We start from the raw sequence: 16,456 nt of genomic DNA on the forward strand, positions 1-16,456 counted from the left end.
TTGACCCACAGCTCTATGCGCGCGCACGTGTGTGTGTGTGTGTGTGTGTGTGTGTGTGTGTGTGTGTTTAATTGGAGATAAGAGTCTCACAGACTTACTTGCCTGGGCTGGCTTTGAACTGTGGTCCTCAGATCTCAGCCTCCTGAGTAGCTAGGATTACAGGTGTGAGCCACCAGTACCTACCTGGCTTGTGTGTTAATTTTAACATCAATTTTAATATCAACATTAACATCAACATTGGTTATCTAGGCATTGGCTCATGTTTATTGCTTGATGCATATCTAGCTATGTATCTATCATCTAGCTAGCTAGCTGTCATCTAGCTGTCTGTCTGTCTGTCTACCTCTCCTCTGTCTACATGACACGGGCCTGAGTGAGTCCTAGCCCTAGCTCTCTCTGCGAGACTCTCAGTCAGATGAAGACGATGGAGCTGCTGCTCAAAGCATAAAGCGCAGGCCAAGCATTGTGCTGGACATAACATCAGCACCTGGAGCTCCACACACCCTCTAAGGCTCCATGAATGGGGAAACTGAAGCTAGGGGGATGAAGGCATCAGAAGTGTGAGCTGGGGGTGGGGGGAGGGGAGGGGGTGGACAGCACCTCACCATGCTCCAGAGCCAGGAGGTGCTTGGGCTTTGCAGCCGGCAGGGCAGCTGCTGGCGCCCGAGCCCCAGGTGGGACAATGGTGGCCCAGACTCCAGCTGTGGGGCTTCCGTCCTGTCTCTGCTCACTTCCCCAGCCTGTGTCCTCAGCCCAGCTGGCCACCAGCCCCTTCCTGTCGCCCCTACGGGAGGGAGGCCGGGCCTGGGTGTCAGCCAGGCGGGGCCAGCAGAGGGCGGAAGCGGCCTGCCCAGGCCTGGCCCGCAGCCTCAGTGGGGAGGGGCTGGGTGTGGGGGCCTGTCTGTGTACATACAAGCCAGCTGTCCCATTCTGGGGGGCTCTGAGCCCACAGGGGGGCCCAGGGGAATGTTTGTGCCCAAGTGCCAGGTACTTGGTTCATGATCTTGATTGCTCAACCTCTTTGGGCCTCAGTTTCCCTATAGGTAGCCAACCCCCCTCTCCGCAGCTATACAAATAGAGTGTGCACACACGCACACACACGCACGTACACACACGCACGCACACAAACACACACCTTGCTGTTCCTTGACCCCTGACCTTCCATGGCCCTGGGAGCCCTGAGGACCCATGGGTCCTCAGTCTCTCCACCTGTAAAGTGGGCTGCAGAGCACCGTGGTCCCGGGCAAGCCGCTGCCGGACTCTGCACCCACTATGGCCAGCGTGGTCCTCAGCACCGAGCACAGATCCCCACGCCACCCACCACCCCTGACCACGGGCCTGCCGCCACGCCCGGCCCGGCACTGCCATCTAGTGGCAGAATTCTCTGGTGTTTCCCGGGCAGCCAGCTCCTCTGCCTGCACCGTAGCTGACAGGACGCCTCCTCTGGGAAGCCTCCCCCGGTCTCCAGCCAGCTCTGAAAACCTTCTGCTCCTCCAGGCCAGCCTCTGACATCACCTCTGACCTCACCTCCCCAGCACCCCCCTTCCCCGGGGGCCCATCCTACAGCACGTGGAGCTCTAAGAATGTCTGCTGAGTGAATGAGTGAAGAAAGGAATGACTGATCCGGGGGTCCCCCTTCTAGAGGACATGGGACCCTAGAGGTGCCTAAAACTTCCCCAAACCCTGGACAAAATAGCACAAGAACCTCTGTGGCCTTGGAGCCCGGAAACTGTCATCTTCTAGTCCCTGGCTGGCTGCCTCCATCCCAGCCCTGCGCCACATGGAGCCAGGCTCTGCCCCAGGGCCTTTGCACCAGCTCCTCCCGGTACCCCTCTGAAGTGGCCAGCCTGGCCCCTCCTCATCACCCCAACCTTTCTCCCGGATGCTTCCTGCTCAGGGAGACCCCTCCCCTGCACACCCCTGGGCGTGGCCCATCATCTGTCACCACACAGGATTCGATTCTAGTGCTTTGCGCATTACTGTCTCTCCAGTAGGCAGCTGGCTCCCAAAATGAGTGAACCTGCCTGTTCACCCCAGCTTCCCCGCACAGGAGGCAGGCCTGGCTCAACTGGGCACCAAGAAAGAGGTGATAGATTCATGAAAAAATGCAATCAGATCCCTTTTCTGAATTTTTTTTAATGGTACCAGGGATCGAATTCAGGGCCCCAAGCAGCTCTCCCTGGCTTGCTTGCTGGGCTGGTGCTCTACCACTTGACTCAGGCCTCCAGCCTAGCTTTTGGATGATTAACCAGGGATGGAGTCTTCTGCACTTTTCTCCCACGCTAGCCTCCAATTGTACTGCTCCAGCTGTCAGCCTCCTAAGCAGCCGGGATTACAGGTGTGAGCCACCAGCACCTAGCTCTTTTGAACTCTTTAAAGAACAAGCAGCTCACTGCCTCCCCTAGAACAGCCATTTGCCCACACGCAGGAAACACACTGCAGAGTTGAGCTAAACCCCAGTCTCTTCCCATCCCAGGGGACCCCCCCTACGCTCCCCAACACCCTTGAGAGGCCCCGAATGTTGCAAGAGCACACAAGGACGCCCCTCTCCTGGGCTTCCTCCCCACTGCCTGTCCTCTGTCCAGTACTGGCCAGAGGGGTGATGCCTTGGGTTGGGTCTGTCTGGGCCCTGGGGCTGCTTGGCAGGAGCCTGTGGCCTGGGAGTTACTCCAGGTTCCCAAGGCCACCAGCTGACAGGGGTGCCCAGCTGTCTGGGTGGCCAAGCAGGGGCCTTACACACCCGCAGGCCCAGGAGGGCAAGTGTGACTGTCTGTGGGAGCAGCACGGGTGACAGAGACCAGAGGGGGCTACTGCACGTGTCCAGCCGCTCAGTGTCCCCACTGTGCGGGAGAAGCAGCCCTGACCACACAAAGCTTCCCATGCCAAGATCTGGAGTTCGATGGCTGTCTGAAATGCGTGTGTTTGTTGTTGTTGTTGTTGTTGTTGTTGTTGTTCTTGTGTCCTCCTGGGGCTTGATCTCCAGGCCCAGGTGCTGTCCCTGAGCTTGTGTGCTCAAGGTTAGTGCTCTACCACTTGAGCTGCAGTTCCATCTCCGGCATAGTGGGTGATTAATTGGCAGTCAGAGCCTCACAGAATTTCCTGCCCAGCTGGCTTTGAACAGGGATCCTCAGATCTCAGCCTCCTGAGTAGCTAGGATGACAGGTGTGAGCCCCAAGCACTCACTCGGAATTGCTCTGATTTTTTTTTTTTAAACATCAGCCATTAAGTTGAAACCTCTGCTTTAAGAACAGCTCTTTTGGTGGGGACGGGGTGGGGAATGGAGAACAAAATGGAAGGAGTGACATTGATTGAGAAGTACTGTACTTGGAAGTGGCTCTGTGGTTCAAAGTGGTAGAGTGCTAGCCTTGAGCACAAAGAGCTCAGGAACAGCGCCCAGGCCCTGAGTTCAAGCCCCACCACTGACCAAAAAAAGAAAAGAAAAGAAAAAGGTATGAGAAGCATTGTACTTGCAACCTGACATGTGGAATTATAATCTCTTTACATAACTCCTTAAAATTAAAAAAAAGAAGAAACATGTGTTTTGCTGGACACAGTTGATTCACACCTACTTCAAAGTCGGAACTGGAGAATCATGGTTTGAAACCAGCCTGAGCAGAGGAGCCAAGACTCATCTCAATGAAAGCTGGACTGCAGGCATGGTTCAAGTGGTAAAGCACCAGCCATGACTGGAAAAAGTAGAGCAAGTTCAAGTTTAAATCCTGGTATGGGCATAACAAGAATGAAGCAACTATTTTTTTTTTCTTGGTCCTGGTATTGAACCCAGGTCCTGCCCTCCCTAGGCTACGCTCTGGGGCCACTGCCTCCCGCCATTTGGCTTTCAGTTTACTTTGCAGACAGAGTTTTGTACTTTTTCCCAAGCTGACCTCAGACTGTGATCCCCCTCCTCCTCCCCCTTCCTCCCTCTCATCCCCCTCCGGCTCCCCCTCCTCTTCTTCCCCTTCCTCTCTTCCTCCCCCTCTTCCTTCTCTTCTTCCCCTTCCTCCTCCTCCCCCTCCTCCCTCTCCTTTCCTTCCTCCTCCTCCTCACCACCCCCCTCCTTCTGAGATGCCTGGATTTCAGGCATGTGCCACCAAGCCCAGCTCCAAACATCTCCCCGTGGCAGCACGGTCGCTGTCCATGTCATCTCTCCAGGCCCCCAGAGGGTGGGGGCGACTTTGTTGTCCACCTTCTGTGGGAGCCAGGGCCTGACCCACCTCCCCTCCCCTCCCCAGCAGGAGGAATGGTCACCACGCAGACTCCTGGAGCCTCCGTTTCCTCTTTAAGCCAGAGCTGCTGTGAGCAGGGGTGTGGACCAGGCCGAGGGGCACTGGTCATGCCCATCCCCATCCTCTCCCCACCCTGGCGGCCATACCCGCGAGGCCCACAGTGCCTCTGCCTGGCCTGGCACCCGCGACACCTTGAAGGGCCACGGTGAAGCCAGCATGATTCTGCCCTGCTTGCCACGGGCTGCGCCGCCATCTCCATGGGGGAGGAGCGGCCCTAGGACTCCAGGACTCCAGGACCCAGCAGAAACTTGGAGCCTTGAAGTGTCCGCTCCTCACCTAGGCACCCCAGGTGACTCAAAGCAGGAGAAAAGCCCCTCCTCCCGTCCTCCAGGCCCCGCCCCCCACCCCCTGGCCCCTGGTCCCCTGGCCTCCTGCAGGCGCCTCTAGGTCCACAGAGGACAGGGTGGATGGATAACATCGACTTCCGCATTCAAAGTTTGTGCTTGTTCTGCTAGTAGTCTACCACCTGAACCACTCCTCCAGCGTGGAGTTTTTTTCTGCTCATTTTGGAGAGAAAGCCTCACGGACTTTCCTTCCAACTGTGATCCTCCGAATTTCAGAAGTTCTGAGTGGCTAGGATTGTAGATTTGAACACTGGTGCCCAGCTTCAATGACAAGGGACAAGGGACAAGGGACAAAGAAATGTAGAGGCTCACAGGTCAGAGCACCCCAAAGGAGGACAGCTGTCCATGATGAAGCACCCGGGGAACCAGTTTACGGAACCAGATTATTGTTCCCCTCCAGTGATGACAAGCAAGGACCTCTCTGCCCCTGCCCCCGACTAAAAGGAGAGGGGGGAAGCCAGGCCCCAGTGTGCCCAGCACTATTCAATTACACATACCGTCCCTGCTGCTCCATCCATGTGTGAGGGCCTACGTGCTCATTATCTGAGCTGCTCAGGAGGCTGAGGTCTGGAGGATAGCAGTTCACAGCCAGCTGTGGCAGCAAAGTCAGCGAGGCTCTTATGGCCAGTGAACCACCAAAAAGCCAGATGTGGAGCTGTGGCCCAAGTGGGAGTGCCAGCCTTGAGAGAAAAAGCTAAGAGACAGTGCCCAGGCCTTGTCGGTGCCTACATACACACATTCTCACACACACACACACACACACACACACACACACCACACACACACACACACACACACCACACACACACATACACACGAAGCAGCAAGAAGCTAAGCTAGAGGCATGGTTCAAGTGGTAGAGTGCCAGTGGAGCAAGCAAGCTGAGGGAGGGAGAGAGAGAGAGAGAGAGAGAGAGACAGACAGACAGACGAAAGAGAGAGATGGGGAGGGAGGGAGAGAGGGGGAGGGAGGAAGGAAGGCAGGCAGGCACTGGGTCAGCAGAGGTCTATGGTGCTAGCACGCACAGTGTGGGGTGGTGGGGGCACAGCATAGGGTGGTGGGGGCAAGGCATGGGGTGGGGGGACACGGTGTGGGGTGGTAGGGCGACCTAGCTACTGGAGCTACTGTGCCGGTTGGCAGGATGCAGGCCTCCCAGCCTTCTGCCAAAACCCATTGAGCCTCACACCACAAAGAGCCACCTTCACTGTATGCAAGTGTTTTTCCCAACTTTGCCAGGGTGTCAGGGCAGCAGGCTGGAATTCAGGCGGGACAGTGATTCTAATTGAATTACAAATGTGTGAGCTCACTGAGGGCTGCCCTGGCTGCCGGGAGGGAGGGAGAGGGGTTGATTTGGGCCCTGATTTTGTTCAGAGGTTGCAAGGCCCGAGACAACAACCGCTGTCCACAAGCCTGGGGCCCTGGTGGCCGAGCTCGCCTCCCGCCCGCCCCCGCCACCCCCCCCCCCCCACCGGCCTAAAGCACAGGCGTGGAGAAGAATGCCGGTGTGGGAAGGAATGAGCACTCAGGCTGGAGGTGCCCGAGGCGGGACGAGGTGAAACTCGCTCAGATGAGCAAGCTGTGCCAAGACAGCCGGACATGGGCAGACAAAAGAACAGGCTTGGACCCTTGCCTTCTTTCGAATGCCATCCAAGCCCCCAAATGTAGGGGCTGGAGCTATGAAACCATGGGGAGATATGGGGAAACTTCAGGGCACTGACCTTCAATGTTCACCTACCACCCCAAAAACACAAGCCAAAAAAACAAAAAAACTTAGACGGGTGCTGGTGGCTCACACCTATAATCTGAGCTATTCAGGAGGCTGAGATCTGAGGATCACAGTTTGAAGCCAGCCCCTGAAGGAAAGCTCAGGAGGCTCTTACCGCTCCACCAAAAAGCCTGGAAGTGGGGCTGCGGCTCAAGTGGTAGAGCGCTAGCCCTGAGCAAAAAGGCTTAGGGAAAGCACTTTGGTCCAGATAAGCCAGAACCCATCAAGATTTATAAGTTCCATGGATCAAAAGACCCTGAAAAGAGCGAAAAGGAAACCCACCAAGTGGGAGGACATTTTTTAAAAAGCCATTGATTAGCCTATTAATGGATCACCAATAGCTCAACAGCTACGTACACATGATCATATAAGACGAAGATAAGAAAAACCAACTCCAAGAGAAGGACACAAGAGGATTCTATTGTTGACGTTATCTTTAAAGTTCTAGATGAATTTCCTGTGTCATACCCTACGTGGTTACTATATATGATTTTGGCACACTAGATATTGTATATATGCCTACGTAATCTAGGGAAGGAAAGAAATGAGGGTGTAAAATATCACAAGAAATGTACTCACTGCCTTATTATGTAACTGTACCCCTTTGCACATCACCTTGTCAATAAAATTTAATTAAAAAATAAAAAATCCATTGATTTGTGTGTTAATTAGTTGGACTCAGTAAACCTGAATTAACCCAAATCTTAGGCATATATACTTTTTTCCAGTACTGGGGTTTGAACTCTCTCTGAAGTTGACTTTTCTCAAGCATTTGTCAGAGTGACGGAAGTCTGTCTTGCGCAGAGGCTGAAGCACACAGTAAAGCGGGACTGCACTTTGCAAACATGGTTTGGGGGCCTTCTGAGAGGCAGGGTTGGGGAGTGGCTGGCCACTGTGGGCTCCTGCAGAGGTCTTCCACCCATGCCACTCCCTGCTGTCCCTGCCAGTCCAGCATGCGGGGGACAGGGGAGTGAGGGGCAGGGGGTGGGGGGGGGAAAGGAGGGGGCTGGGAAACGGGCACCGAGGCAGGACAGAGCCACACCAGGCCTGTGAGGGGACCCACCATGCTCTGGCCAATCACTTGGGACATCTCAGCACTCAGGAGTGGGGGCCGCTTCCTGCCAGAGGCCCCGGGGGTAGCAGAGCGGAGGCGTCAGGCATGGCCAAGGGTCTGTGGATGCAGTGACCCACAACGGCTCCACTCGCACAAGACTGAGACCTGGGGACCCCTGAACCCCAGCAGCCTTTCCTCCCAGCCAGTCTGCCCGTGTGGGCCCAGGTGCAGCCTGGAGGATAAAGCTGTGCCCGGGGCCGCTGCCTGGCTGACCTTGGACGGCACTGGCACTGCTGCCATAGAGACAGCCACCCATGCTCTGCCCGGAGGTGGGGAGCGGAACCCATCGGTGTGTGGCAGGCGTCCAAGAGCCGGGGCTGGCACAGCCATGTGGATGGTGCTGGCTGAGCCCCTTAGCCACACAGTGGGTCCTGGGGGCTTTGGGGGAAGGTGGGAGGGGCTGGTTGTGGTAGATAGGGAACCTGAGACACGGGAAAGAAACAGGCTTGGATGCGGCAGTGAGACTCTTTTCTCTCGGCCAAGAGCACCTTGGATATTTAAAACATCATCTGAGGACCGTGTGGCATTATGGGTACAAGCAGACGGCTGAGAGCAGCCAGTGGGAAGATTATGTGTTGCCCTGTCCCGGATCCAATGACCGCAAGGGCCTTAGGTGGCCCAGGTTCTATGTTCAGCCCAGGACTAAATGTTCAAAAATGACATCTTTACAATATCCAAGCTGGTCTGCCAGTGATTGCCTGGGGCTGGTGTTGTAGTTGTAATTTGGGTGTGTAAAAATAAAATACTACTCAACACTCAAAAACAATGAACTGTTTAAGCTGGGTGCAGTGGCACATGTTTGTCATCCCAGCCCTTGGCAGGCTGAGGCAGGGGGATTGTGGGCTGGAGGCTAACCTAAGTTGCATCGGGAGACCTAGCCTCAAAATAAAATACAGAGGCCTGGGGATATGGCCTAGTGGCAAGAGTGCTTGCCTTGTATACATGAAGCCCTGGGTTCAATTCCCCAGCACCACATATATAGAAAATGGCCAGAAGTGGCGCTGTGGCTCAACTGACAGAGTGCTAGCCTTGAGCAAAAAGAAGCCAGGGACAGTGCTCAGGCCCTGAGTCCAAGGCCCAGGACTGGCCAAAAATAAATAAATAAATTAATAATAATAATAATAATAAAATAAAATACAGAAAGATTTAGATAAATCTAATAAGATATGCACAGACTTTGTATACTGGAGGTATGGCTCACGTGGTAGAGTGCCAGCCAAGCAAGCAAGCTGAGTCCGCAGGAGGCCCTGAGTTCAACCCTCCCCACCACCCCAACCTGCCGTGAATCCACTGCGCTTTCTGTCCTAAGCCAGAGAGGGGTCTCCTTTGGCTCAGAGATCAAGATCCTGTCTTTGAGTCCTGGGACTGGACCCCAGAACTCCACCATCCCAGGAGTGAGGACAGAGGCTGATGTCTCCTCTTCTGCTGATCTGGGCAAGACAGTTGTGGGACTCATGAAGACATGAAAGAGGCCTCAGAGAGGAGGGCCATGGGATGGGTGGGACCCTAGAAAGTGGGCTCTGATGTGCACGTACTTAGCAGGCCTGTTCCTGAGGCAAGGCTGCCCCCTGGTGGACAATGTGGGGAGAGCAGAGTCCAGCATTCCCTTCCCTGCCCCCCCCCCCCCCCCCCAGGAGGGAATCACCTCTTCAGGCCCGCCCTACCCCCTGGGTACAGCAGCTGAGGCCGCGGGGCTCTGCAGGTTAGTGGGGGGGGGGTGACTTCAGCCTTGGTCCTGGGGTGGGGGAAGCTGTCTCAGAGCTGCTGGGCAGAGCCCTGCCCTGGGGAATGGTGGCCTCCTTGAGGTTGTGCACCGGCCTCAGTCACCTGGGCCAGGCCTGAGCTTGGCTGTGCTGGGTACCTCTGCACCTGAGAGGATCACCCAGGCCCCAGAGCAGGGCTTCGGGAAGTCAGAGCCTGGAGAGGAGGCAGGCAAGGGAGGGTGCCCTGGCCGCGGGGTGCCATGGGTGGGGCTAGCCCTGCTAGGGGCCAAGGCCTCCAGGACAGGTTCCAGACAGAGCTGAAGTGTGAATTTTTTGTTTTGTTTGTTGCCAGTCCTGGGGCTTGAACTCAGGGCCTGAGCACTGTCCCTGGCTTCTTTTTGCTCAAGGCTAGCACTCTACCACTTGAGCCACAGCGCCACCTCTGGCTTTTTCTATATATGTGGTGCTGAGGAATGGAACCCAGGGCTTCATATATAGGAGGCAAGCACTCTACCTCTAGACCATATTCCCAGCCCAAAGTGTGGATTTTGTTTTGTTTTTTGCCAGTTCTGGGGCTTGGACTCAGGGCCTGAGCACTGTCCCTGGCTTCGTTTATGGTCAAGGCTAGCACTCTGCCACTTGAGACACAGTGCCGCTTCTGGCCGTTTTCTATATATGTGGTGCTGAGGAACTGAACCCAGGGCTTCATGTATACAAGGCAAGCACTCTTGCCACTAGGCCATATTCCCAGCCTGAAGTGTGGATTTTTTATGTGTTTTTTTTGGCTCAGAAAAGCTGAGCAAAACCCATCTGTGACCCTGGACTGACCTCAGTCTCTGGCGATGTCCAAGCTGGGAGGTCTGTGTGGGGACAACTGCAATGTCTTGTGCTAGGCACTGGACACAGCCAAGTGGAGCAAGGGGACCCAGGACCAGCCCCACTCCTCCATGACCTCCAGGACAGCAGGCTGGTGTCCCTGCCCAGGTCTCTGGCCCAATACTGCCGAAGCCACTGCCCCAGGAAGGAGACCCCTCCAGAGAGGAGACCTGGGGGACCTGGCCTTGGATCAGGACCTGAAGCCATGTGTGGACAGAGAAAACAGGGGTCCCCATAGGTGGTGCACTGGAGGTGGGAGGGGGTCCCCCACTACATGCTGTGCTCTCCCTCACTGAGTGGGAAGCAGCCGGGACCACAGTGGCCGATGGTCACCACGCCGGTGGGGCAAGTGGTGCCCAGATAGCGCGGCCACAATGGATGGTGGTGGTGCCAAGCCCAGGTGGCCAGAACCGGGCTGGACATCGCTGGCCCCGAACTGGATCCGCAGCAAGGCCGCCTAGGCCCTTCACGGGGGCCGCTGTGCTACCCCCTCTAGGGGAGCACAGAGGAGGGCTGCACAGCTGGGGGGGCATGGGGAGGGAGGAGGGCCTGCATGCACCGCGGAGAGGGGGAGCATAGGGAGGGAGGAGGGCTGCACCGCGGGGGGGCGGGGGGAATGGGGAGGGAGGGAGGCCGGAGGAAGGCCAGCACCCGTGGCGTTTCCCTTCTGACTCGCAGAGGAAACTCCGTCAGCTCCGGCCGGCCAAAAGCTGCGCCCTCGGGTGAGTTTGGGGTCCCCGTGTGCAGAGCGGCAAGCAGCACCTCCCACCCTAGCCACTGCACTCAAGTGCGGTCCTGCCAGCTCCCCGGAAGCCCCACCCCTAGGCGGGCCCAGGCCCCGCCCTCCCGCCGGTCCTCAGGCCCCGCCCTCCCGCCGGACCCCAGGCCCCGCCCCAGCCCCACAAACTCCTCCCCCATGGCTCTCTGGCTCCGCCCACCCCGGTGCTCCTCCCCTTTGGCCTCTCAGCCCCGCCCTCCTGGCCCTCCCCTCATCCTCCTAGCTCCTCCCTCCACGGCTGGCACTGGGGGCAGCCGGCCAGATCCCGGCTCTCCTCCGCGCGCGTGCGCGGGGCTCTGGGGAGTGAGGGCACAGCCAGCGGGCCCGCGTCTCCCCAGTCCACCTTCACCATGCACATGGCCTGTGCCCACACCTCTGTCCACCTACCTTCCCTACTGTGGTGGCCCTCACCTGCTTCCTGTCACAGGCAGCACAGGCAGCCACTGAGCCGCCGACTCCGGGGTGCAGCCACCCCCAATAAGAGAATGAGGCACGCGCACACACTGTCACACACACAACACCATATCCTGAACATACATGCACATGTGCACACTACCCCCTGAGCACACACGATACTCCTGCACACACACAACCCATACAGCCAGATCCCGCACTGCTGGCAGCTGTCCTCACATCCCCACACACAGAGCTCAGAGCAAAGGATGTGTGCGCTGGGCGGCGGGTTCTGGTCCAAGGCTGAGGTGCAGGGGCGAGGCCTAAGGCCCACCCACCCCACCAAAGGAGCCATGGCCCTCCTTGCCCACAGAGCGACCTTGTACCAGGAATTTTTGGGGGTGTGGGGGGGATCTGGTACTGGGATTTGAACTCAGTGGCTCAAGCTTGCTCAGCAGGCATCCCCTACTGAGGTATACCCCCAGCCCTTTTCTGCGTTTTTTGTGGGCCAGTCCTGGGGTTTGAACACCAGACTTCACATTCCTGACTCAGCTTTCTTGTTCACAGCTGGCGCTCAGCATCTCCAGTGGGATAGGACCTCACTTCCTGTTCCTGGACCGAGATCTTTTCTTTTTTCATAGTTGAGATGATCATGGACCGCCATACCCAATTTCTTCTCTTGAGATGGAGTCTCCCAGACTTTTCCTTCTAGGCAGGCCTGGAACCCCAATCCTCCTGATCTCTGCCTCTCACATAGCTGGGATTACAGGCGTGAGCCCCTGGTGCCTGGCTACTTTCTCCTTCTGATGACTTGTATGGTAGAAACATCTTGAAAGATGCAGTTGCCAGCAGGTCACAGATGGACCCAAAGGGCCCTGGCCACCAGTCATCTTGAACATAAGGGACCAGAAGGCTGGACAGGCACCGGCAGGTCTCCCTGGCTGCAGCACCAACAGCCTGGGCCCTGTGCACAGGAAGTGGCTGACACCCTCCTCCACCAGTCCCAGGCTAGGCCTGCTGGCGGCTAAGGGTGGGGCCACGTGCCACCACGGAGCTGGGCAGGGCTGAGCTGGTGATGATTTTCCTAAGTAGCTGGGTTTTTCCTCTCTCCTCCTCCTGGGTCTCTCTGCCAATCTGGCCAGCACTTGTGGTGCCCGTGGCTCCCCCCACCCTGAAGACATGAGGCTGCTTTCAGCTATTTGTCCTCCCTGCCAACTCCCCATTTTTCTGCCAACTTTTTTAGCCCATCGCTGTGGCTGGAGTCTGGGGCAGCCTCTTGTCACTCCACCAGCTCTTCCAAAGGCAGGGCACGGACATGGAGGACCACGAGGCTGCCCAACCAAGCCATGGCCTGGGCAGGATGGGTAGGACAGAGCCCTGGTTCGAGGCCTGCTTCAACTCCTGCACCTTCCCTCAGAGGTTTGAGGGTCAGAATACTCGGGTTCTTAGCAATCCTGTGGCCTCGGCAGTTCATCGCAGCCTGGGTCTCAATTTCTCTATCTGGAAAATGGGTCCAGCAACCCATAGAATGCCCTTTGGCTCAGTGCATGACCTTGAGAGAACCTTCTACAAACTCAGGGCAAGCGCTAACAGGAGCCAGCCTTCCTTCTAGGGCCTCTGTCTGGGGCCTTCTGAGGCTAGAATGGCAGGGGACCCAGAGGACAGCTGACCCGAGACAGCTCCCTTTCTCGGGGTGACGGGAAGAATGTCCCCTCCCTACCAGGCACTTGCCCAGGGGTGCACAGCAGAGCAAGCAGGCAGAGCCCCCTGAGCATGGCGCACGCCCCACCGCCCCACCCCTGCCCCTTTCCCGAGGCACAGCGGGAACTCTGGGCTCTGGGCGATATTTTGGTAATATTTTAGACCCAAAACATTTTTTCGACCAAAATTTTTTTAGGTGCCCACACAGCCAACTGTGAACGCTGACATTATCCTTAATGCCTCCCATGTAGTTGGAATTATAGCTTTGTATCACAATGCTCAGCGTGTTGGTTGAGATGAGGTTTTTTTTTTTTTTTTTTTGGCCAGTCCTGGGGTTTGGACTCAGGGCCTGAGCACTGTCCCTGGCTTCTTTTTGCTCAAGGCTAGCACTCTGCCACTTGAGCCACAGCGCCACTTCTGGCCATTTTCTGTATATGTGGTGCTGGGGAATCGAACCCAGGGCCTCATGTATATGAGGCAGGCACTCTTGCCACTAGGCCATATCCCTAGCCCCTGAGATGAGGTCAGTTTTGATGGACTGGTTTGTTGTGTTTTTTTGGGGGGGGGGTCTGGGCTGGCCTTCAAACACAATTGTTCTGATCTCTACCTCCCAAGTAGCTGGGATTATAGGGGTGATCCACCATGCCCAGTCTTAACTCTTACTTTCATGAGAAGCTTATTCACCTAAGCAGGGCACAGTCTGCCATCTAATGATAACATTCAACAGCTTTATTCTTATTTTACTAGATGAGAAAATCATGCTCAAGGTTGCTACTCCAAATATGCTTAGAAGATGACTTCCAGTCCCAGACAGGGGCTGGTGGTGAGTCACGGGTCCATTCCTGGGCCAGGTGGGTATGGGTGGGCATCTGGGCAGGCCCAGACACTAGCCTAGGAGCCTCATGCTCCCCCCTGTTCTGCTCACTCTGGTTGTCCTGTAGGAGTGGGGGGGGGGGTGTGTGCACGCACGCACATGCGTGCACCTTGAATTTGAGGCCTCAGATTTGCTGATTTTTCACACAAAGTTGGTGCTCTCCCACTTGATCTGCAGCTCCACTTCAGGCTCTTTGCTGGTTAATTGGAGATAAGAGTCTCACAGACTTTCCTGACTCAGGCTGGCTTCGAACCACAATCCTCAGATCTCAGCCTCCTGAGTAGCTGGGATTACAGGCGTGAGCCTGGTGCCTGGCTCTGTGGGAATTCTTGAGATGAGCTGGGCAGCCTCTTCCGACTGGAGTCCAGGCAGCCCCTGATCCTCAGCCTGTGCGCATGAGAAGTCATGGAACACGATAAACAGGACATTGCTGGGGTCACAGACAGGTGCAACTGTGTGTGTGTATCACACGAGAATGGTGCTGAGGACGACAAGGAGAAAGACGGCGCCTTCCTGTTTCCCTTCCATTTAAGGATTTCAAGTGTCCTCTCCTCACATGCTAAGCTCCCACGATGGCAGATGCTTTGGGAAGTGTTGCTGGTCTCCCCATGCCAAGGCAACACCAGGAGTTAGAACTGAGTCACAACCTTCAGGCCATTGTCTAAACGGCATATCCCACCATGCCCGAGCAGCGATGTGTCCAGTTTTGAGTGCAGGCCAACCCTCCTCTTGGAACAGGAGGTAACTACAGCTGGGCACTGGTGGCTGACACCTGTAATCCTAGCCATCCATGAGGCTGAGATCTGGAGGATCATGGTCAGAAGTCAGCCTGAGAAAAGTGTGTGAGACACTATCTCTAATTAACCAGAAAAATGTTTGACTGGAGGCATGGCTCAAGTGGAATAGCACCAGCTGTGAGCTTGAGGTCCTGATTCAAGCCCAGGATGTATGACCAAGTGGTAGAGTGCCTGCCTAGCAAGCATGAGGCCCTTAGTTCAAACTCCAGTACTGATCCCCCCAAAAGTGAAAAATAACGAAGGCAAAATGAAGGCCGAGGGGCATAACTCAAGTAGTAAAATATCTGCCTAGGAAGCAAAAAGCCTTAGCTCACACCCCAGTGACATAAAAAAATGCAACATTTGTATTTTACATAAAATGCTAGTAAGTGATAGGAACCCAAGCCAAAAGCTAACCTGAATCTGAGTCATGTGACATCTGTGTTAATTATTCAACCAAGTTGAGCTCCCCATAGCCCCTTCCCACCTCCCCTTTCTGGAAGTGAGTTCTGCACAGGCCATCCAACTCTTACCTGTTTTTTGGTGTTTGGGAGTGGAGGCTGGACTCATCGCTTGTAAATAGGAATCACGGGCTGGGGAACCCGCCCAGCATGTTGATGGCACACACCCTCCTCCATCCCCCCAGATCTGGGAGTCTTGTTATTCTTCGGGGTGGAGCCCCGGAGGAGAACAGACTGTCCCAAGCCTGGCCAGGACCAACGTCCCTTCTGTCCCCTCGGGCTTGCGGAGGGGAACCCGGCCTCGTGGGGAAGGGGACAGGTCCAGGCTGCCCTATGTGCTCAAAGGAAGGGGGCCCCCTGCACAGGCCTCTGAGGGTCCTCCTGTGGGTGTGCACCCTGGCTTCTCAGGGCGAGGTGAGGCCAGGAGAAAAGGTGCCTGCGCCCTGGACCACCATTGCCTCTCCCATGCCTACTGGGTCCAGGTCCCCATGGCATGACCCACAGTCAATGGCAGAATGGAAGCTTCCAGAACAGACTCGAACGTGCTCTGTGCTGTGTTCAGGAGGGCAGTGGACCATCCCCACACCACCCTGGCAGAGTGCCCGAGCCGCTCTCCCCATAGAGCCCCACGCTGCCAGTCAGGAGCCAGACCTTACACCGACTCTGCCAGGTCCCTATGGGGAGTGCACAGGCCCTGGGTCCTCCCGACCCCTCCCGCCTCCCCATGGGACTGCCTCTGCTGGGACCCAGTATGGGGGGGGGGGGGGCTGCCCAGTGCCCTTCTGCTGCAACAGTGCCCCCTGCAGGCCTGGGTGGTCCAGCCTCTCCAGGGAGCCTCAGGCTCACTCTCCTGTTGGTCTCAGAGGGTGACTGGCACCCAGCCTGCTAGCAGAGGCTTCCTGCCCTGGTGGTCTCACAACCTGAGCCCCCAAAGCTCCTCAAACACACACACACACACACACACACACACACACACACACACTGCCCACACCATCCCAACACAGCACACAGGTACTAGGGACAGCTCCACCATGAGTGTGCTCTGAGCCATGGCCATAGAGATGGCGTTCAGAAATTACCTGATAGTAGCCGGGCATGGTGGCACACACTTGTAATCACAGGCCTCTGAAGGCTGAGGCAGGAGTATCACAAGTTCTAGACTAGCTCAGGCTCCTTGCATCTCCCAACTATTAAGTTCACGAACATCTTTCCTCTGTAACAGCACCCAGCCTCCGAGATCCCATAACAGTAAAGAAAATGACCTGATTTCAAGTTTAGGTTCCTCCTTCCTGAAGGCACCTGCAGTGGGGTGTGGAGCCCCCTGCTCACCCCTGGTGTCCTGTGGATGCTTGCTGCCCAGCCCAAAGAACCACAACAGCCCCGGG

The sequence above is a fragment of the Perognathus longimembris genome, chromosome 1 (assembly GCF_023159225.1).
Source record: "Perognathus longimembris pacificus isolate PPM17 chromosome 1, ASM2315922v1, whole genome shotgun sequence".
Lineage (NCBI taxonomy): Eukaryota > Metazoa > Chordata > Mammalia > Rodentia > Heteromyidae > Perognathus > Perognathus longimembris.